This window comes from Sciurus carolinensis, chromosome 12 (assembly GCF_902686445.1).
Source record: "Sciurus carolinensis chromosome 12, mSciCar1.2, whole genome shotgun sequence".
Lineage (NCBI taxonomy): Eukaryota > Metazoa > Chordata > Mammalia > Rodentia > Sciuridae > Sciurus > Sciurus carolinensis.
Window position 1 is genome coordinate 79,725,114 of NC_062224.1, and position 24,174 is coordinate 79,749,287.

Consider the following 24,174-nt stretch of genomic DNA (forward strand, 5'->3'; position numbering starts at 1 on the left):
GCAGTGACACCCTTAGCCCCAGGGAAGAGTAGGATTATTACAGTCCTGAGGTTAAGAGGAAAAACGAACAGTTCTAGGCTTTGTGATTTTCTAAATAGATTTTTTAAAATTCAGCCTTTGATTTGCAAAACTTAGGCCCTTTTCTATTTCAGAGGTAAAGTCCTGAAGGAATCAGTGTATAAAGTGCATGCCACACACAAGGGACTGAAAAAAAAAATAGAAGAAGAGCCATTGTATCCAACCCTGGAGACAAGATAAAGATGGAAGTCTTGGCAGTGGTGACAAGAAGGGGGAAACATAGATAAGGGTCAGCAGGGACCAGGACAGGATAGTAGAGGAGAGTTGATAAGGGGTGCAGAGGTCTGCCAGCTCCCCACTGAGGCATATCCTGAAGGAGCAAGAGGTCTCAGATTAAAGAAGAGTTAGGCTTCACCATGCCGATGAAGCCCAAGGAGTCAGGAGAGAGCCAGCATGGAGCAGTGCCAAAGTGGATAGCTGGTGTGGGGTGTCTGGCAAATTTGGATCTGAAATCACCTCCCATGTATCTTTAGGAGTAGCAGAAGGAAGCATGTAGACTTTTCTGAGAGACCTGGAAATGGTTGAAAGATATCTATTACACTTAAAGGCTCCTGATAGGAATTGGACACAGAAATGACTGAGTTCTGGGGATCAAGGCTAACAGTCAAGGGACATCACGTGCCAGTAGAGGGGAGACAGCAATGAGTGGTAAATCCATCTTCTCCCTCATTCTTCCCTTATCACTTCCTAGATGCTTTAAATGTTAGAGGGCCCCTGGATGAAAAAGAAGACAAGAGATGACTGGGTTTATACCCAAAATGTTTCATTATAATTTTGGAAGATTAAACTAAAAATATGCAGATTTTTTTTTTTTTTTTTGGTTATCAGGTAGAGATGAGACTTGATGTACAAATGAAAAGTTCAAAGAAATAAATATCCATTTTTTTCACACTTGAGTTTGTGATATGAAATTTTTACTTGTTATACATACTTGAAAGATGTTCAAAAGCTTTGGAGGTAATGCAGATTTGAAGTCAGTAACTCAGAAGTTAGCTACTCAATACTGTCCTCACAGAGGAGGTATCTATCTTTTTTTATTATTATTATTATACCGGGGATTGAACTCAGGGGCACTTAACCACTGAGCCAAATCCCCAGCCCTTTTTTGCATTGTATTTAGAGACAAGGTCTCAGTGAGTTGCTTAGGGCCTCACTAAGTTGTTGAGGCTGGCTTTGAACTCACAATCCTCCTGCCTCAGCCTCCTGAGCCTCTGGGATCATAGTCATGTGACACTGCACCCAGTTGAGGTACCTGTTTTGTCTCTTCTGAGTTATCAGAAACCTAACAATTGAGGTTTCTCCAGCAATTAACAAAACCATGTGAAATACAGGCTTCAGATCTGGAGCCAGACAGACTCAGGTTCCAATCTGTACTTTTAACTTCTATAATGTGGTAATTTTAGATAGACATTTAAATTAAATTTACTACATCTAAGAAACACTTCTTGGGCAATTAAATGAGATAATATATATGTATCTGTTTAGAGCAATTCTTAATTGTTAATAGGAATCTAACATGGGGATTATAATTGTCCTCATAAGTAGGAACATTTTTTATTTTAACCAAATTTGATATGTTCTTTTATCCACTAATACTGTATTTTGCTTATGAATTTCCCATTGTATAAAGCAATATTTCTATTAAGCATAGATTCAAATTCACTGCAAATGAAATTAACAACCAACAAAGAGACACATTGGCTCCTAATGAGGGTTAGCAGAACAGACATCAACTACTGTAGCTGTAAGTGGTAGCATTTCCATTCTCACATTTAATTTATTTTGCTCCTAGAGAAGAACAATTAATAATAATGAACAACTCACTCTCTAGTTCAGTTTTCCTTAGTAACTAACAACATCCACTTCAAGAAACTTTTCTAAGAATTCATGCCAGACATTGTAGACACCAAGTTCCACGATATGAAGAGCTTCTGAAGGGTCTAGAGAAGGATCTTAGAGATCATCTGTCTTTACTCTCACAATTTACATAGAAGACTGAGGCCTAGGGCACAAGCTACTTGGTTGGGTTTAGTTAGTTATTTATAGGATTAAGTTAAAGTCTGTATTGGACAGTTATGACTGTGTAACAAATCACTCTAAAACTCAGTAGTGTTTTTTATTTTGTTTTTGTTTTGTTTTGGTTTGGTTTGTTTTGGTTTGCAGGCCTGCAAGTCAGTTATGGTCAGGCTGATTTTTACTGTGCTCCTTGGGGCTTGGTTTGGACTTCTGATTGAGAACAGGTCTGCTTCACCTGTCTCTCACCCTCTCAGATCATCAGCTGCCTCCTTTTAGTGGAACCTTGGAGTACAGTAGGGCATATATAGAAAACTGTCACTTTTTGAGACCTCAGCTCAGTACTGGAACACTTATTTCCATCCTCATTCCATCGGCAAAATAAAGTCATACGGGCTAAGTCCAAAAAGCAGTGATTTGGGAAAAGATGCACCCCTTATAGCAGAAGATAATTTGAAGTCCTGTGACCAAAAGTGTGTACATATAATGGTATTATAGGGAGGACATGAGAGACAGCAATGACTCAGTCCTCCATAAATTCCCCTCTTTAGATTCCCAGGGGAGTTTTCTTTCCTCTCATGTTCTAAACAGACCTTGACCTAGCAAGCTAACTACTCTATTGAAACTCTTTGGGGCTGAACCACCTATGTTCAGCCTGGGCAGTAAGTTTTCACATGATATTTAGATAGAATGATCAAAGAACAGTTATAAAGACATGGAGAATTAAAAAATAACAATGGTTCCTGAGTCCAGAATATTTCCCCCTCCCTTCTACAAAACCGAAACTCTTGGTAAGTTTTCCCTTCAGCAAAAGGGAATTTATAGTTTCAGCCCTATCAATTGTTTTTTAATTAAAAATATATTGAGGTCCCCATGAAAGGAGCACATAAACCAGGCATGCCAATGCTTGGCACAGGCAGCCCGGCGTGTGTATAAATTATATCCAGAGTGACTTGGGTCTGGCTGGTAGATACTGCGGCAAATCTGAGTTATACATTCTCTGAGTCAGAACTATAGAAATGGACATGCTTAGAATATTTAAAGCATTGATCAGAGACCTGCAAAAGGATGACTCCTCCACTTCACGAGGCTTCTTCCTTCAGCAGTTTCACATGGTGATTTTTTTCTGTCAGGAAGCGGGTTTGCTTTTATCAGCCCAAATGGTGTCAAGTTGGTCCAAAAAAGATTACCTGGATGCCTTTCTGAGAATTGTACTAAGATCCAAATTAGGAACCAAAATCCAACTGCAATGTCTTTTGATGACACAAGATAGTGAGGATGAAAACTTCGTTCTGGGCTTCCATGGATGCCCAGGTAGATCCCAAAGACTTCTACTTCTCCATGCCTCCATCTCTTGGCGTCAGTGTCCACTGGGAGTTTGCTGTGCATAACCAACTGTGCTAGGAGCTGAAACTAGAGCCCGGCACTGAGGTTAGTTCTTAGCAAGAAGGGAGAGTGGGGTGCTCAAGCAAATAGCGGAGAGTGAAGTTTGAGAAGCATGCAAGTCTTCCTTCAAAGCCCATGGAGAAATTATGTCAAAATCTCCTTGCTCTTATTTGCAAAACATGAAAAGGAAATGAGAAATATTTGCCTTTGCCTATGCCTAACATAGAATTGATTTTGATGAATCTTGGTACACAAACTTTGCAGATCATTGTCTAAATGTTAAAGATCGTCAATAGGAAAATAGGGGTTGCTTTTCTGGCTTCCCCAGAAGAATGCTAGAAGTTGTTGGCTTTGACAAAGAGCAGGTTGAAAGGTCACCTTTAATGTGAGGTAAAAGTGGTTCCAGGACACCCAAGTAAGAAATGAGTTTCTATATTAGTAAGTGGCTGATGCTGGAAGTCATAGCTGTGTAACCCTTAGACATGTTTCTTTCCCTCTCTGGCCATCTACTTCCCAAACTGCAAAATGCAGGGATTGGTGCTAATGAACTCTTAAGTTTTCATGCAAATGGAATAATCTCTGGGTCCAAAATTCTTCACTGCCTACCTATGCAGAGTTGTTCTGACATAACAGTCTCACCCCATGCTGAAAGAGCATACGATTTGGAGATAGAGCCTTTATGTTTGGAGCACAGCTTCTAGAGGTGTGTGATCTATGATAAATCACAACATCTCTGAAGTCCTCTTGGAGTCAGAGGATGTAGGAGTGAGAGGAGAAAGCTAAAGACAATACCCATTAGGTCACTTCCAGGGTACTCGAGAACCAAAGCAAGAAGTGACCACTTCACAATTGTCATGCATCTGTTACATGCTTGATTTCTTGGTGATGTCTGAGGATAGCATAGTTATCCACTTGAAGAAGTAAAGAGACTCAAAACCTTTTGGTCATGCAACTGGACCCTTGGGGGATCCTATGTATTCCCCCTCTTTGTTCCCCCCAAAAGCTTTGGGACTTGAGGAGAGGCACGCATTGGTGTAATGGTAATAGTATGAATTATGCTGCCAGCCCTGCCTGGTTTCAACCTTCAGTTCCAACACTACCTGGGCATGTTGATCAGTTAAGTTCATTCATTCATCCATCCATTCATTCACCAATCATTTACTGAGTGACTTCTATGTTCCAGACTCTGCTAACTAGGCACTGGAGCTATAGTAGAAAATAAAATCATCTTCTGTTTCTGGTGGATTACCATCAAACAGAAGGAAGTCAATTCATAATTACATTACAAAGGGATCAGCATCAAAATTGAAGTTAGCCAAATGTGCTTAAAGATCATAGAACGCTTTCTCTCCTTTGTTTAAAAAACAAACAAAATTGTGCAAAGATACCCTTTTCTTCACACTCTTAACAACAGCCATTATCATTAGTCTTTTGGTAACAGTAATTTTAATGAACATGAGGTTGAGGGTGATATCTCATTGTGGTTTTAATTTGTATCTCCCTGATGGTTAGTTATGTTGGGTATTATTCCATATATCTCTTGACCATTTGTGTCTCTTCTTTTGAGAAATATCAGATTTGTTGTCCATTTCTCAAGTGGATTATTTGCTTTCTGGCTATTGAGTTGTTTGTGTTTCTTATTTATTTGGGGTATAAGCCCCTTTTCAGAGGTATGGTTTACAAATATTTTCTATCAATATGTGGTTTTTTTTCTTACTCTAGTAATAGTTTCTTTTGTTTATTGCAGAAGCATTATAGTTTTATACAATCTAATTTGCCAACTTTTACTTTTCTTGCCTTTGAAGTCCTATCCAAGAAATTGCCACCCATTCCAATGTCTTACAGTGTGTCCTCTGTGTTTTCTTCTAGTAGCTTTAAACTTTCAGGTCTTACATTGAGGGATTTAATCTTTGAGTTGATTTTTGCATATGGTGTGAGATAAGGGTCCATTTTCATTCTTCTGCATGTGGATACCCATTTGTCCCAATACCATTTATTAAAGAGACTGTCCCTTTCCCCATTGTGGGTTCTTGGCAGTTTCATTGAAAATCATTTGACAGTAACTTTTAGTGGGAAAAAAAAAAGGTGTGATCAATTTGAAAAACAGTATGGAGATTCCTCAAAAAACTAAAAATAAATCGACCATATGATCCAACAGCCTCACTTTTGAGTGTATATTCAAAGGCGTTGAAATATGTATGTCAGAGAGATGCATCGCATTATTCACAATAACCAGGATGTGGAAGCAAACCAACATAGATCAACTCATCCCATCAATGAACAGAATTATGATTTAACAATGAAAAAAATAATTATTACAAAAAAAGAAAAAATAAGCAAAAACATAAACTCCCATGGAGTCATTTATTCTGTTATAAAGGGATTCAGTAAAATTTGATAAGTAGATGTATTGAATGCCTATTATGTCTGTTAAGTTACACATACTACCATGAACCCTCACATTTTAAGAAATCATTACTCCATTTCATACCTGCAATAACTGAGGTTGATGTGATTGTATAGTTTATACAACCATTAATGGAAAAACTGGATTCAAAACCAGCTCAATGTGACTCAAATTCTCATATTTGCTCTTTGGGCAAAACTACCTTTCATGTATGGACCCAGCTCTTTGTTACCCAGCACACATGTCCACAAAGGGCAGTCATCCCTTGAGATGATATGACCCAACCATGAGAAATGCCCATTTCTTCTTGGGAGGTCTATAGGGAAAGAGAGTGAGGGACCTTGTCTACAATTTAATTTTGAGAACTGGGTTGCTCCCACCAGAAGGCCCTAGTTCACATTTTCCAGTCACCTCCAGTTTAGGAGCTGTGCTTCTCCAGGCACGGCATCCAGTGTGCTCACATTACTCCAACTACTGTGTTTTATTCCTTTTCTGATGCACAAACTCTAAGAAATGAAAGAGTCTATAGAGAAAGCCAAGTACAAAACATAACTCAGAAATGGTAATGTAACCGGGCCCACCACGGCTGCTGACTAGCTGCATTCGTAATGATTTTCTCCAAATAATGCAAACACTATTTTTTCCGGAGAAAATGAAATATGAGAGTGCCACATTCCACAGATGATGGGGGAGAACTCATAAAAGATTTTAATCTTTCCTTGTCAGGCTTCAAAAATGCAAACGACCTTGTCTTCATTTTCTTTATGCCCTGGACTTCTAATTGAGGAAGCTGGCATCAATTATGCATGTGGGCATTGCTGGGGAGGGAGCCAGAATAAATATTTGGGGGGTATCGTTAGCCAGAACATCACTTCATCTTTGTGTCACCATAATTTCCCATATCGTAGTGCTTCAGATTAGAACATATGGCAATAAGGTAGGTAATGAGAACAACAATTTTCTGAAACAACATTATAACTTTTCCCTCTTTATGGTCACATTTAGTTACAGTACATGCTGCCATTTAGGTGTAGAGCTTTATGAAAGTAAATCTCAGAGAGAAAGAAATTAAGGAGCAAACACCTAGGAGATTTGAATGCCTGGGACCAGAGCAGTTTCTGCAAATGGGAATTTGGGTTTGGGTACCAAGTAACTTTGGCTGCAGAAGCAGTCCCCAGTTTGAAGGGGCCTATTACACTAAGATTTCTTGCACTTTTGTGTTTCATGAGGTCTGCAAGTTGCTGGGTGGCCTGCTTCCTGTACCTTCTCATTCAGAAGCCAGACTAAAGGAAGGGCCAGTGTTTGAAATGCATCTTGTCATGGTGGAATTGTCTGAGAATGATCTGTCAAGTGCATTTAGTATTTCTTCTTGGAAATGCTTATTTAACATCTACTTCCAATCTACTATCCAAAGCAAGTCCCAGACAGAGTCTGTTAATAAACAGGGAAGCTTAGCAAAGATGGTGAAGTATATTGTATCCTTTGGGGAGAATCTGGAAGTGTGGATAATATAATCAACCACAGGTGCACAGGTGATTCCTTAGCCCAACCCCATCATCCCTGAAGAAACAGTGTTTGGACACTTCTGTAAATCAGCATGTGAGCAAAGATGGTCACCACCCACGGAAGGTGAATCTAGAGTCAACGGAAGTACACATTCAGCAAGCACCCCTAAAATACCAGCCCAAATGCCAGGCACTGTGCAATACATACGGTGACCCCTGTCAATTCAGGAGTTCTCAACTTTAACAGGGGAAATAGCTGGGCCAAGATTTAAGCAAACGAATGACAGAGTGAAAAAGCAGAGTGACAAGAAAAGGGGAAGGGGAGGAAGGGAAGCTTAACGGAGCTGTGCAAGGCATGTAACATCTCATTTAATCCGCACAACAGTAGGAGGCAGGAATAATGCAAATGAGCAAAACCAGACAAGTTTAATGATCTGTCCACAAGAAGCTAGGAGAGGTGATGCTGGAAGTCAAATAAAACAGTAATGGGAATGGGATGGTAGAACAATTCATTCTTCCTGGGAGAGAGCAGGATAGAAAACATACCACAGGGGTCCCATTTCAGATGGGCCTTGAACAGTATCGCAGTGAACAGAGGAGGAGAGGCAGGCAGCACACACAGCCCTAGGAAGCCACAGACGAAAAGCCCAGAGCTTCAGGGGACTGGATGGGACTTTGTACAGTAGCCTCCTACAGTAGGATCAAAGACCAGATTGAGTAGGGTGTACAGGAACCATTGAAGATGTCTGAGTAGGGACTGATATGACCTCAACCTGTATCATTCAGTAAGAAAGCCCTCCAGGCCACATCCAAGGACAAACTGCCTGCCTGCCCTCCACTACCAAGATATGACACATCCCTTTACACCTGTGTGCCTCTCTGTGACATCTTTGCCTTTCCAAGGCTTCAAAGAAGTGGGAGGAACTGACCGTGTATGTTTCTGAATTCAAGATTATATTTGATACAATTTTAATCAGATATCTGCTCAGTAAATTATTTATCCATTGATAAATAAGTAGGTTTCTGGTAAGCTCTAACCCCAAGTTCTTAAGTTGCCTGGCCTGGATCTTCACTTTCCACATACAGATCAGCTTCCAAGGAATAGGGTTCATTATGAAAATAAAGCAAAAGCACTGTCCGTTTCCCTAATCTCACCCTGCAAAATACACACACACACACACACACACACACACACACACACACACACATTACGTGGACCCAACTTAAAGAACACCTAATAAAGAGAAGCTTCATATGAAAAGTAGCAGGATCCTAGAAGTTCCCTGTTCTGATTCAGTCAGCCACCCTCTTGCCAAGTTCTCAGGAATCTTTTGTCTGTGATCAACAGCTAGACCAGAGGTAGGTGAGAAAATGAAGTTGGCAATCAAAGGTGACTTCACCCAAAATTTCAGGAAGAAAAAGACTAGGGTATGAGAAGGGAGCATAATCATTGTTTTAAATCTCAATCTCTTTGGATTCTCATTAGCTTTCCTTGGTCCTATGTCCCTTATTCTAAGAAAAACCACTAAGACTCTCTTTGATTGAATCTAATCTTGTTAGGTCCTGCCTGAGTTTCCTGTCCTAGGATGATAGAGGACACCATTCTTTTTGTAACATTTTATTGGTTCTTTTTAGTTATATATAACATTAAGGCTCATTTTGACATAATTATAAAACCATGGAATATAATTCAGTCCCCAGTACTTCCTCTTTCCCTCCCCTTCACCCGTGCCCTCTTCCCTTCCCTCTGCTCTACTGATCTTTCTGCTATTTGTTTATATTTTTTAATTAGCATCTTGTGGATATAGATGATGGTGATGAGATTCACAGTGGTATATTCATATATATATATATATATACAAAGGAAAGTTAGGTCAGATTCCTTCCAGTATCTTTCCCTCTCCCATACCTCTTCCCTTCATTCCCCTTTATCTACTCCACTGATCTTTCTTCTAATTTTTACTTCCTCTTATTGTGGATTAGCTTTGGTATATTAGAGAAACTATTCAACCTTTGACTTTTTGGGACTGGTTTACTTCACTTAGCATAATAGTCTCCAGTTTCATCCATTTACCAGCAAATGACATAATGTCATTCTTCTTTATGGTTCAGTAATAATCCATTGCATATATATACCACATTGTCTTTATCCATTCATCTGTTGAAGGGCACTTGGGTTGGCTGCATAGCTTGGCTCATGTGAATTGTGCTGCTATAAACATTGATGGGACTGTATTACTGTAGTATGTTGATTTTAAGTCCTTTGGATATATTCAGAGGAGTGAGTTAGCTGGCTCAAACGGTGCTTCCATTCCTAGTACTGTTTTCCATTTGCACTAATTTGCAGTCCCCCTAACAATGCACAAATGTACTTTTTTCCTTACATCCTTGCCAATATTTATTGTTATTTGTATTCTTGATAATTGCCATTCTGACAAGAGTGCAATGGAATCTCAATGTAGTTTTAAGTTTCGTTTCCCTAATTGCTGGAGATGTTGAACATTTTTTTCATATATTTATTGGCCATTTGTATTTCTTCTTTTTAGAAGTGTCAATTTCGTTATTTTGTCCATTTATTAATTGGGTTATTTGTATTTTGGTGTTAAGATTTTTTAGTTCTCTGTATATCGTGGATATTACATGCCCTATCTGAGGAGCAGATGACAAAGATTTTCTCCCATTCTGTAGGGTGTGTCTTCATGCTCTTATATTTTTCCTTTGCTGTGGAGAAACTTTTTAGTTTTATGTCATCCTTTTATTGATTTTTTTGAAGGGGTATTAGGGATAGGGACATTCGATCACTGAGCTACATCCCCATACCAATTTTGTATTTTATTTAGAGATAGGGTCTCATTGAGTTGCTTAGTGCCTCACCATTGCTGAGGCTGAATTTGAAATCACCATCCTCCTGCCTCAACCTCCCTAGCTACTGGAATTACTAGTGTCCACTGTGGTGCCTGGCTCTCTTATTGATTTTTTATTTTATTTTTTTGTGCTTCAGGTGTCTTGCTAAGGAAGTGACTTCCTATGTAACTGAATTCTTGTCTAATTCATAGGTCTTTGATCTACTTTAAGATGACCTTTGTGCAGGTTGAGAAATAGAGGTTAAATTTCATTCTACTACATATGAATTTTCAGTTTTCCCTGCACCATTTGCTAAAAAGGCTATCTTCTTTCCAGTGTATGCTTTTGGCAATTTTATCTGGTATCAGAAAATGTACTTATTTTCGTCTCTGTGTCTTCTATTCTATTCCATTGATCTCCATGCCTGTTTGGGTGTCAGTACCTTGCTGCTTTTTTTACTGTATCTCTGTAGGATAATTTGGGGTCTGATATGGTGATGCCTCCTGCTTTGTTTTTCTCACCAAGGATCGCTTTGACTATTCTGGGTCTCTTACTTTACAAATTAATTTCCTAACTGCTTTTTCTAGTTCTGTGAAGAATGTCATTGGAATTTTGATGGGAATGGCATTGAATCTCTATAGCGTTTTTGGTAATATGAGGCTACCATTTTTCATCCTACCACATGGTCTACTTTAGCATCTCCCCTCTACCAGGTCAATATCAAAAACTGCAGTTCAAATCTCCAGACCAGCTAGAAGCATCTCACAAACTTTCAATGCTGAGGCAGAGGAACATTTCTACTTCTGTCTCGATTTGCAAAGAACAATGACTAATATCCACTAAGCTTCGAAGAAGGAGAATGGGCAATGGTTGTTAAACTTCAGCCTGCCTGGAGGACTTAATAAAACTGAATGACTGGAGCCCTCATCTCCTGGGGCTCTGCTTCAGGTGGTCTGGGATGGCACTCAAGGACTGACGTTTCTAGCAAGTCCCCAAGTGTTGTTGAGGGACTGACCTCCCACATTTTGAGAACATTTGGACCTTGTACACTGGCTCCACCTTCATCTGGTGTGTGAGCAGGCACACGTAGGGACCTTTATTGGGCTTTAGACCTGATTTGAAAATCTGGCTCTTTCCCTAGTTAAGTGTGTGATCTTGGGCAGACCTCTTAATCTCAATGGGACACGATTTTCCAATTTTTAAGATCACAATAATAAGAGCATCTTCCAAGTGTTTTGTAAGACCAAAAGGAGATAACAAGTGTAGTCCCTAGCACAGGATCTGACAAATAGTATCCGTTAATAATGTACCTCATGAGGGTCTCCTAGTGGACCTTTGTCTCAAGTAAGCATCTTCTGTACAATCACATAGGAAAGTGATTCTGTAGTACTTCATTAGGACAGGCAATGGAGCAGTACAGTGACATGGTATGCTCACATGTTATGCTGGTATGTTATGTTTGAATACGAATCTGCCCACCACTATTTTCTTGCTCAGCCAAAGGAATGATACTTCCACATAGAAGTTACCAAAGAGAAAGTCATAAGCCATGCTAGTGGAAGTCTAAATTCTACTTTAATGACTTTTATATCTGCAACATTAAGTACAGAATGCCAAGGAAGGATATTCTGTTTTCAAGAGCAGGGGTTGGGGATTAGATGTTAGCAAGTAAATCTGCATGGGCTATGCACAGAAAGAGCACAGGAGGTTAGGGAAAGTTACACAGAGCCCTGAAATAAAGAGCAAGGACTTCAGGCAACAAGAGTGGTCTGGAAGCTGAAATTTTTCAGACTTATGTTTAGAGAAGGAAGAGACTAAGGAAGATACAGCAGTATTAAATTCCAAGCATGCAGAGAAAAATGGGTAAAATATCCGAGTTGTTGAGAGTGGGTCACTTGACAGGGGTAAAAGGCTTTATCTCTTATCTCTTTTTATTTGGGATGGATTTTGTGGTGATAATAATGCCTAATTCATAGCATTTGGAAAGGCTACTGCAAAAGTACATTAAAGATGCTTTCTAAAAGTCTTGATGCACCATAATCCTTCAGTGAAGGTAACTACGTGTGACTATCATCCTGAAATCATTTTTGTAATATAATTAATTAATGGTTATTTCTCCTACTGCAATAGATTGCAAAGGTAGGGACCAGATCTATAATGTACAATTCACACAATGGTACTTGGTGATCTAGGGCTCCCTTGAACTTCAGCTACAGCAGCACATAGTCACTCAGTGTGCATTTTCAAGCTGTAGGCACCAGGGCTGCTGTGGTATGTAAAGTGGGTCTCCTGTCTTTGTGAATCTTATTCTCTAACTTGGGAAGGAACAGTAGCAGAAATGGAGTAAAAGGCCTGGAAGTGAGACATACACAATTTGAACACAGTGCCTGCCAGGGAGCAGCTATGCTATCTTGAATAAGTGATTTTAATCTTTCAAAGCCTTGATTTTCTCATCTTGAAAATGGGAACAATGGCATTACCTCTCTCAGAGGTCTATTGTGAACATTAAAAGGAGAGGCAAGTCTATGTGTCATGTATTTTAGATATTACTATCCTATTGCCCATCAATGATATGATCATGAAGCAAATGGAGATATCCTGTTGGACCAGAATATTCAGAAAAAGTATCAACAAAGCAGTTTAACTTCAGTAAGAAGGTCAGCATGCATTGCCTCCAGGTCAAGGAAGCAGCAAAGTTACCAAAACAGGTCAATAGAGGGAACTTAGGGGTAGTGAGCAACGTAGCAAAATAGAGCACAAATATCCCTAAAAGCACTCAACTTTCCACATGCAAAAGCAAATCATATAGACTGCAAGATAAATCATGCCACAGCAGGAGGGGTAAAAGTACTCAAAACAGTGGATAAGACAATTCCCAGTTCTCTTAGAAGGCTTGCCCTTCCTAATCAGCTGTTGTCACTTTTCTCCTTCCTCTGGGATATCTAGGACAGATTCTGGACCCTTGTCTTCCCTGACAGTAGCATAGGCATGGATCTACAAAAGTAAAGTCACTAGACTCTAGGAAATGCCTCGTGCCCAGCTCTTGAAATATGCTGGGTCTTCCCTCTTCCTTGACCCCACCCCCTCCTGCCATGAATTGACTGCAGAGATTTCTTGCTCACAGTACATTGTTTGAAAGTTTGTGTCATAAACGTATTGATCCTGCCTCATGCTCTCAAACAGAATCTCGATGTTGAAGCACTCCTTTAATCAAAAGTAAATTATGTACAGGGCACAGAGGTCAGCTCAGCCAGCCTCACAAAAACAGCAATCCATCATTTATTCGTAAATGTCAGTGAAATCTGGTGATCAATATGTGCGCCAATGTGGATTATGTTTATTATTTTTCTGTAAATATCAATGCCAGGAAAGGATTGGAGGGAGCATGCAGGAGCCATGGGAAATCAGAATCTAACCTAGGGTACATGGCTGAATGGTGGAATTTTTCCAGGTGGCTTTGATCTGTCTTTTTGGAATTCTTGCAGATGAGAGCTTGGCCATCCCTGATCTCATGGTAAAGAGAAAAGAAAGAAAATTCTTATAGTGATCCACATGACTGAGAAAGTTCCAGAATGTGCACCCTACAGTGAGATGGAAATGGATTTCCCTGGCATATTTTGAGAGTGAGTTTCAGCAAAGAAATTGAAATGACTCCAAAAGATCTGATTCCTACACAGGATCCCTGTAACCAGCAAGCAAAGGACTCTATAGTGCTGTCCCTTCTCTCCTTAGCACAGCCACATATGTGACATCAGTCCAGGCAGTTGAGAAGCAGCAAGCATTAGCTATTTGAGAGAAAAGGATCTTGTTTCAGATTTTCTATTTCTTTCCTCCATTAATTCTAGAGGCAAAAGAGAGCCTTGGAGGTTTGAAGCAGTGAGAACCATAATCAAAGTTGTACTTAGGACAAATAAACTATAAATATTTGAATGAACAATATTGGAAGCATTAAAGAAAGATCGAAGGTAGAGAGACCAATTGTGAAGCCCATACTCAATAGGCAGACTTCTCTCTGTGGTAGAAAGATCACAAGCAAACATTCTGGGGCTTAAAATTAAATTCTTGCTCTGTAATTGCTAGATGAATAAATTTGAACAGATTATAGTACTTTTCTGAGCCCCAAAGTCTTGCTTTATAAAATGGGGTTAGTAAGAGCAGCTTCATCAGTCAGGATGGGCTAGATTATGCTACAGTAACAAATGATCCTTGAATCTCAGTAGCTGAAAAAATGTTCTTTCCCTCTCATGTCCATTGTAGATCAAAGGGTTGGGGTGTTCTGTGAATTATGTGTTGCTCCTCCTCTCAAACAGGTCATGTCTTACTTTAAGGGGTTCAGAAAATATGATACTACACTGTATCAGAAGGAGGACAGTTGGATATACTTATCACATAGCACTGATAACTCACACAGAACTTACAAGTCTTGATGAAAAATTAAGGGAAGATGCTAAAATGAAACACATTGTCTGGGACATGATAGGAGGGCATTTAACAATAGCTGCTGACATTGGATCAGTCCTTTCATAACAGACTTTGAGGCCATATTTGGTCTGAAAAGATAAGGTAGTGTCAGGGTTAGGTGTGAAGCTGAATAACCAGATAGTAGAATTTTAAGAGTAACCTCAAATGTGAAGAGATTGACAACTTTGAGACCTTCCTGGAGGTGAGAGGTGATCTAGTTAATGATCTTGGCGTGTAGCCAGGGGGAGAGGGGATGCCTACTGACATACCTGGAGTCTTACAATTCTGATGGAGAGAAGTGAAAACCCCACCAGCTATTTTGATGGAAACTATTTTGCCAGTTTAAGTCATTGCAAATTATAGAGTGAACATCCAGTATACTTGAAGACATTTATGCTTTTTTCTCTCCCCAAAGCCTCTTCCTTCTCTTCACATCTCCATTGGGAGCCTTAGAGTTGTGCCATTCTCTATTAGGTAACATGAGATTTAAGGTCTAGGCACATTAGTCAAACTGTCTCTGTGCCCTTGATGAAGTCCACTGTGCTTCCTCTCTAGGCTTCAGTAGACTCATTTGTAAAAACAGAAGAGTTAAAATCCATCATCTCTAAGGTCTCTTTCAACACCAAGTTTACAGTTTCCTGAAGAATGTTGGCCATGACTACATGATTAGTCTTCTTATATGTAAGATAACTCTAGGAAAAAAATAGTCTAAGAATATTTGATTTGGTTTGCACATTCTTGGCTTCATGGGGTCTGTTTTCTCCATCCTGGTGGACTAGAAACAAAAAGGAAAAAGGAAGAATAAAATCAGAATGAATGTAGTTGATGGGAGTTAGGTTAATGTATTTGAAATCATTAAGAAAGAGCAACTCGACTCGTTTTTTCTTTTCTGGTTTTAGGTTTGGGAAGATCCCTGCGAACCTTTCTATGGCATCCCCTCAACTTTGGTTTACCCAGAATCCATGGTGCTCTGGTAGCACCTATGCTCCATAATGCAAACAGGTATGTTTGTCGTGTTCTCTGCTGGATCCCCAACCCTGGAATAGTGGAGTCCCACCACCTGGAGATCAAATGCATCCTTTGTGAGGGGAAAACTAATCACACACGGATCCTCCATTCAGGGCATTTCCCAATACCTCCTCGTAGGCCAAAGTTCTTTCTCTTATGTCTCTCCATGTCTCTCTCTCCATCTTTCAACACAGAGACAAAGCACCGAATCCATGCTCAACAAGTCCCCAGTGAGTCAGGTGCTCATCTGCTTTTCGCCACCTAGTGTCTAAACGTTCAAACTGACGTGTGCTGAGATGGAAGGTTTGACCTCTTCACTCTGTGGATTTGGGAGGCCTAGGAAAATGTCTTTCCCTCCCCTCTTCTCTTGAGGAAAAAACAATATTAATGGTCACAAAAGAACAAAATGTATTCTAGCCTCTGCTGAGTTATCGAAAGATAAGACAAGGCATTTTCAGAGAGTATTTAACTTCATATTTAGGGTAGATTTCAAAAATGAACTGACTGACTGGGATGGATCCCAGGGCTGCCCATGTTGAGTTCTGAGATCTTGGCAAGCTACTCTGTCTTCTGGGTATCACTTCTCTCATCTCTAACGTGGATGTAAAGACTAGTGACACCCCTTCAGGCAATCTGACAAAAAGCCCATGGTAAGGATCCATTCACTTGTTTCTTTAAAAAATATTCATCCAGTACCAACTCCATGTTCCAAACATTATTCTAGCCTCTTGGATACAGCAATTAACAAAGCAGATGGAAATCTCTATCTTTCTTCCATTTGTCTCTTAATGTTCAATAAAATACTAGCTATCACTTATATTGTTATTAATGTTATGCTAAATATAAATATTCCAGGACTTTTATCTAAATTATGTCTTTTTTTCTCTGACTGATGTCAGAGAATTGACAGTTGTATTTATTAAGTACCCACAGAGCACAGAGCCCTGAGTCAATGTCTGGATGTCTACAGAGATGGGAGGAGGAGGGGACATGGATTGAAGACTTGACCTTTGCCTTCATGGAGTTTCAGGTCAAGTGCAAAGACCATCTAGGGCTAAAGGGCTCTTGAGGTTAAGAAACGTGCATAAATTAAACACACCACCTTTTTGTGCCTGTTCTCAGTTACCACTCAGTGACAATAACAACATAAATGGAGTTTCGTCATTGTCTATTGCAGTCTAGAAAAGCACTGAACCATCCTGAGGGGGTCCAGAAAGATGACACTGGTAGCTTCATCTATTTGTTGAGAGAGAGAGAGTGGAGTTGAATAAATAAAGGAATGTGTGCTTCTTAGATTGACAAGGTCCTCGTCAAGAGCCCTGACAAGGCAAGGGCAGGTCAATGTCAGTGTTATGTATCAGATAACCCATGTAGCCGTGTGATTCCACAGAGTTACAGTCCCTGAAGGGGATTTCAATGATCCCCTTACTCACATCTCCTTTTTTAAGGAGAGGGAAATAAAAGCATGAGAAAGAGGGGTGTGAATTTACCCAGGATCACGTGGCTGATGTATGAACTACCTGGATAGAGCCTACCCTGCCTGTTCCCAGCTCAGGGCTCTGTCCCTAACCTCCTGAAGTTTCCTTTTGTTTAACTTTGAGTAAAAACTCTTACAGCTTGATGAGCTTTTCGTTTAACTGCTTGTTCTGGGCTCAGACTGGCCAAACATTGTGGAGAAATCTGAGGAAAAGCTTTCTAATCAATAGGGACTGGCTGGGCAATAAGATCCATGTCCAGTTGTGGAAAACAGAAAGGGGGCTTTGTGGATATTGCTGTATTTCCCAAGGAGTTCAGGTAAAGCTGCTGGTTTTCTTCTCCTAGATGCTTCAGAATGGCTCAGCAGCATTTCTGGACAGATGCCACAGGCAGTGATGAAAATCCCACCACATTATTAGCGAGAGGTAACAGAACAAGCAAGAAAGGTGGATGTGTTTAATTTATGCATATTTCTCTAATTCAAGAGTCCTTTTGATCTTGCAAAGGACTTCTTTCATTGTGGAGGAGACGGTACTCCAAGCTCCCTCAATGTTGACTAAATCTCTCTTTGATGCTTTTCCCTTCTGAAAGGATCCAGATTCCGTTGGCAGAGTGGGGAGAGATTTTTAAAGGAGGCGCCACCTCGTGGTGGCTGTGATGAACCGCAGCTTACAGCAAAGACGGACAGTTGCTAAGGACAGCAGTTGCAGCCATTTATCTCTGCTCTGACTAAATGGCCGGAAGAATCATAGAATGTTCATATTGAGAGCAACCTCCAGAGATTTTCTGTCAAGACATCTGCCTCCAGCCAGCACGAATAATATGTCTTATGCTTATAGTGTTGTAGAACACACTTTTACAAATATTATCACATTTTAATTCTCACATCAGCCCTGTGAATTTTGATACAATCATTATCTCCATATTAAAGATGAGGAGTTGATCAGTCATAATTTAGGCTTCTTGAACAAAATCACTCAGCCAGTGAGTAATGAAGAAGAAGTAGAACCCAGGCCTTTAACACATCGCTTCCCACTCAAAATCAACTCATTTTTAACCAGAGGAAAATACATGGAGATGACAGATTTCAGAAAGCCTGGCTTGTCCCAGTCTTGCACTTTGGTCCTTACACAAATATTGGGTCAGTGTTTGGAGCAGATTTTACATAAATAATTTTGAGCTAGGAGAGGGTTTCTTTTACCTACAAATTTATTTCCAAATTCCCTCTCGACATATAATCAAATCAAACAGTCTGGAGCAGGAGAGTGAGGTAGACTGAGCATGGACCGGCTGTGGAGACAGGGTGCTACTGTGTTCATGTGGCAAAAAGCAATGGGTCCGTCCAGGAAAGGAAGAGACTGCTGGTTGTACCAGAAGAGGCCTTGTAAGAGGAAATTAAGCCGGATATATCCCTGATCTGAAATCACTGGGCGCATCTCGGGTCACTGGTTTAAATATTCAACAGTCTTCAGGGAGAAAATGAATTAATGAATAGGGTCATCTGACCGGAGAAAGAAAAAAAAAGTGTTTGAAAAAGTAAAAAGGTATTAAAAGGTATTCTTTGCTCAACCACTTCCTCTCTGTAGAAGCATCAGTTCCTCCCAGGTAATGAAGGTGTCTAGTTGCACCCTGGCCTTTCACCTGCTCTTACCCAAGTCCCACTTTCGTCCCACTTCATTACATCTCCCAGTACTTGGACACTGGAGGAGAGTAGCCCTCTGCACTTGTCCAGTCCCAGGACAGTCTCTGAAGGAGAAGTCATCTTGTGTGTTGTGGTTGTTTTAGGAATGAGGTATTGTTCATGAAAGTCTTGACTTGTGGCCGAGATAGTGAGATAGGGATGTGTTTGCTTTTCCTGGTTGTTACTTGTCAAAGAAAGAATATATTTATAAAAGAAAAAGTCATCTCTGTGCTTCTTGGGGAGAGGACTGGACAGGAAGGTTTCTGAGATTCAGGCCACAGAAGAGTGGGAGTCTCTCAGGACCAGCACTGTGCCCCTGAACTCTCTGCAGTGGGTACTCGGAGGTTCTTCATGTGAAAGTTGGGAACAGATGGTTATTCCCTCCCCTCAAGGAAGAGGCTGCTGTGGCTGCCAAATGAGTGTTTAAGAGGAAACCAAGCCAGATGTAACCCCGGAAGACACTGCCTTCTTTTCTGTTCTTGTCTCCTAATAAGAACCAAGAAGTACAAGAGAGAGAGAGAACCAGACTGTTCCTGGGGTGTCTATCAGTACTGAGGGGAGGAGGCAAACCCACTACAACATTAGTGTCTCTTTCACCTGTTTTCCTCTGCTTCAGCCTCCTCACAGCCCCATGGGGACAGCGGAGAATCACTTCCGGGGCCAAATCCCAGCCCAGAGGACGGATGTTTAGCCCCTTTCTCATGGGAGAATTCCAGTCCATTCCCTGCACTTCCCAATTCTCAGTTACTTCTGTTTCTTTTCAGAACTCAGGAAGTCTAGTGTAAGTCTCCACTGCCTAGGGACAGAGCAGAGTAGGGGAATATCTTAAGGGGAATGAAAAGCCAAAAGAGTCCTTCATCTTTCTGTTTGCTCGGTCTTATTTCCTTATTAGTCTTAAACACACCAGAGGAATCGCGGAGCTCCTTCCTCTGCCAGATCTCCCCATGGCACTTCAGGTAGATCTGTTCAGAGCAGGTTCATAGACAATGGTGCTATTTTGATAGCTAGGCTGTGCCCTTGGCCATCAAAACTCCAAGCTCACATGGACAGTGTTTTGCTAATAATAAGAGCAAGAGCACCTTCAAGATCATTGTCAATGGTGATGGCATTACATGCTCATCCAATCAAAGGCATTTTAAAGGACTTACTATGAGCCACATAAATTATTGACCAGACATGGACTTCCTGGGACATCATTCTAGGACTTGGGATTCATCAGTGATCAAACCATTTCCACACGGATGGATCTTTCATTATAGTTCCCCCAAACTTTTTCCTAAACATTTATGCTTTCTCAAAGACTTGCAAGAAGTCCAAGATTGCTGAGGTCTGAACTTCCCATTTTAGGAAGAAACTTATTTATTCTACTCTTCATATCATAAAGTTCTTCTTTCCATCTCTATGTCAATCTTCTCACTCACCTTGTCCAAATGTCTTTCTTGATTTTCTCTGCCAAATATTCATGCCAACACATTTATTTTCTCTCTACTCTTGGCAACTTGGTGTCATGGAAGGAAAAAAAGATCCAGAATGAACCAGATCTTAAATCTACTCTCCACCACTCACTAGATAGTTAAACTTGGTCAAACCTCTTTATTCCCATTGCTCCATAGGTTAAATGGCATAATAAGGGTGTAATCATAAGTCTTTGGGACTACACTTGGGGATGTGCTGTGTCAATGGTCTTGTGCATTAGTATACATACAGCATGGACAGCCCTGGGCTTAGCAATAAAAACAGCCCAGTGGAATTCTTTCTGGGGTATGAACTTATAAGAATAATAAATTTTAGGCCCGGCATTGGGTAAAGTATGTTTTCTTCTCTGAATAAAAAGAAGATAGGAATGGAAGCCAATTCTCTAGAGGAGAAGCAAAAAATAAAAAGGACAGTTTGATAAATAGGGACATCTATCTATTCAGTCTTAGTTGGGAAAGATACATTTCTGTATCAAAAAGGGGTATCAGAACTTCTAGGAAGCCCAGGTTCGGTAATTGGTTCTTGTGGCCATTTAATTCATCCCTCTGCCCAGTGGTAAGATGACGCTGTGGACATTGGATGGTGCCCGGGCAGTTGCCAATGACAACTGACACCCTGTTTGGACTTTTCAGAGAAAGGGACAAAGAACATACTAGGAACTTGGTTTGATTTCTCCATTTCTTCAGATAGTGTCCTAGGATAAGTGAAGCTCTACACAATTGGTAATAGGCAACCAGCTCTTAGGAAAACATACCTAACCCAGACCCCAAAGGTCCCTCCTTGAGCCCGCTGTTCCTCCTCAAGGAAGCCTGTGACACAAAAGCCACTTCTGCCTTCTAACAAAGCTGCCCCTGTCACGATGGAAGACTGGGGTGCAGACATCTCTTCCACAGAGGAGAAAAATGATACCAGAGCAGCTTGGATGGGAACAATATTTCAGGCATGGCTAGCTGTTAAAAATGAGCTCATTCAGAAGAGGCACATTTAAATAAATATAATGCAAAGGCATAATGGCACAAGATAATAGTTTTGAATGGGGAATTCTAATGACTTCAAGTGCATTTCACAGGGCAATTAATACACATGGCAAAGCTGCAGCGTTCAGCAAAAGGGGAGGGGAGAAACAGGGTCGGGAGCAGAAAAAGGGGAGATGACGGTAACTGATAAAAATAGGATTTGATTTTCTTTGCAGAAGGAGTAATGCTTACAAATATAATAAAAGAGAAAAATAAGTGTGTCAGGTTTTATAATTCAACTTGTAAAATTCAGAATGATTAGTTTTTGAAGAGGGCAATTAGTCCTCTTTTGCATATTCATGGAGATTTCATGAAATGGGGCTGGGCTTTCTCCATTCTTCTCTGGTTACCCCCTTCGTTACCCTTCCCCCACCACAAACTAAGACTCTCTCTCTTTTCCATTACTCAGGGCCTCATTCCACTCTGTTCATGGAGGAGGTTCTCCGCTGATTGGTACCAACAAATGTCCAGGATTCTCTTAAAGAAATTACACATCCTCATTGACATCACCACAAGTTAAGTGAGATGTGTGAATCTTCAGGAATTGAGGAAAGAGAATTTTTTTTTTATTGAAAAGAGGGAGATTACACTGCACAAGAAGCTTACCCTCTGAGACAGACAGACATCTTCTTTCCCTGTGTTTTCTTTTTCATCATCTTTGTGTGTGTGTGTGTGTGTGGTGTGTGCGTAGGAAGAGGGAGAAAGACAGAGAGACAGAAGGAAAGGAGGCAGGAAAGAAACAGATCCTGAAGAGATTGGAATCCTTTACTGTTCAGTTTGGTGAGAAGTCTTGGAGGATAATTTTAAGGCAGCCAATGAATACATTTTCCCCTTTTTGTTTATATGCTTTTCAAGTGTTGCCTAAAACAAACAAAACTGGAAACCAAGGAACAAACAACTCCAAGAGTCACACACAGTCAAAAAGCAGGTCAGCACAGAAGGGAGAGACCTTGATGGCTTGTCTACTTTTAGTGGCCATCTCTTCAGCATGTTGATTTCTGTCGTGAGCTGTGTGTGTGTGTGTGTGTGTGTGTGTGTGCGCGCACATGTGCCTATCTCTGTGTGAACTCAATCAATTTCCTGGCATTTTGTGCTCAGCATCTCTTTGGTCAGCTCCCCAATCTCTAGCTCAAGCGTGCTCCCCAGGCCTGGATCCTGATCAGTGTTCAGTTTTCCTGACACAGCATTGACTCTGAACTCCAGTCCTATCCCTTTGCAAATGCTTCCTTTTATGACCCTCCTGGTGCCTGCCATCACTACTGCACAAGCAGAGCACACCATGAATGGGAACAGGAGGAGAGAAGCCATGATGTGGGTTCCTCCTACACTCACGCAGAAATGTCTACAGACACTTTTGTCAACACAAGAATTTGCCTATGAAAAAAGAAAGGTTAAGAGAAGCCCACAGTTCAAGGTCATAGTGTTGGTAAGAGGCAGACTGGGGGTCTGAGTTCAGGTCTGTCTGACTCTAAGTTCCAGGCTCCTCCTTGTTTACCTTCCAGCTTCTGGGAGGACCTGAGACCTGAGGCCCTGAGGACCACTAAAGGAGAAGTTCCTCATCTTCCTGGAAGGGGAAATTGACTTTATCTCACCCAGAACGACAGGGAAAGACTGAGAGAAGAGTGTCGACTCTTCGTTCCTGATGTCCCCTTCCACCTGTTGTGATGCAACCCGCAGCTTTCTTCTCTACCCCTTCTCCTTGGCCTCTGTCTGAAGAGTGAGGGTACAGGCCCCTCCCTCTGGGAAAGCTCAACTTCTTTCCAGAAGAGCCTCCATCTACAAGTCTATTTAACTCTTTGTAGGTGTGTTGTGTGATGCTGGAGATTGAACCCAGGACCTCATTCATGTTGGGAAAGTTCTCTAACACTGAGCCACATCGAGCCCTAGCTATTTAATTCTGAGGTTCAGTCTTTGCAAGCCTAGGTTATATTTTCCAAAAATACCATAAACAAATAATAAAGCCATCATTTTGGTCTCCCTTACATGGTTCTAATCTGTCCTTTGATTGCTTTAAAAATTAGTTGAGCAAGTATTTTTATACATCACAGGTCCTCGAACTTCATCTTTACTGATCCTCTTCTCTGAACTAATTGTGGAGGTAAACCTTCATGCTTGCTAACATCATCTCATTTTATTTCATTTTGTGGTTGTGGGTGGGGTGAAGAAATACTGGTTTTATCATTCAGTTTCTTGTGGGTACTTAAAACACTCATTGGGGTGATACAGTTACTGAGCTTGGGATTTTCAAATCCTGAGATGAGGCATAAACAAGTGAGTATGGATCCTTAAATCACAATTAAGTTTCATGTGAATATATGTATCCAGAAAGATTTATAGCTCTCATTAGACACTCAGAGGGTCTCTGGTGCCCTAAAGACAAGTCCCTAACTTGAAAGTAATAGTGACTGGAACCAGCTTGGAATTACAAATGTTATAGACTCTTCTTACCCTGAGTAACAATTACTGATACTGTTTCCCTCTTTTCTTTGTTTCTTCCTTTCTCTCTTTCTTTTTCTTTCTTTCCTTCTTTCCTTCTTTCTTTCTTTCTTTCTTTCTTTCTTCTTCTTCTTCTTCTTCTTCTTTCTTTCTTTCTTTCTTTCTTTCTTTCTTTCTTTCTTTCTTTCTTTCTTTCTTTCCCTCTTTCCCTCCGTTCCTCCCTCCCTTCCTTCCTTCCTTCCTTCCATCCTCCCTCCCTCCCTCCATTTATTCCTTCCTTCTTCCCTTTCTTTTTGATCGAATCCAGGAGTGTTCTGCCACTGAGCTATGTTCCCCAGTCCTTTTTATTTTTTTTATTTTGAGATAGGGTCTCATTAAGTTACTGAG

General features: G+C 40.6%; 1 long non-coding RNA gene across 1 annotated transcript; it reads left to right on the forward strand.

The window, feature by feature from the left end:
* Window positions 1-13,761: 13,761 nt before the first annotated feature.
* On the forward strand, window positions 13,762-21,862 carry LOC124961517 (uncharacterized). The gene is made up of 3 exons (XR_007104271.1): window positions 13,762-13,856; window positions 15,594-15,696; window positions 21,761-21,862. It is a non-coding gene; the product is annotated as an uncharacterized LOC124961517 (long non-coding RNA).
* Window positions 21,863-24,174: the final 2,312 nt, after the last annotated feature.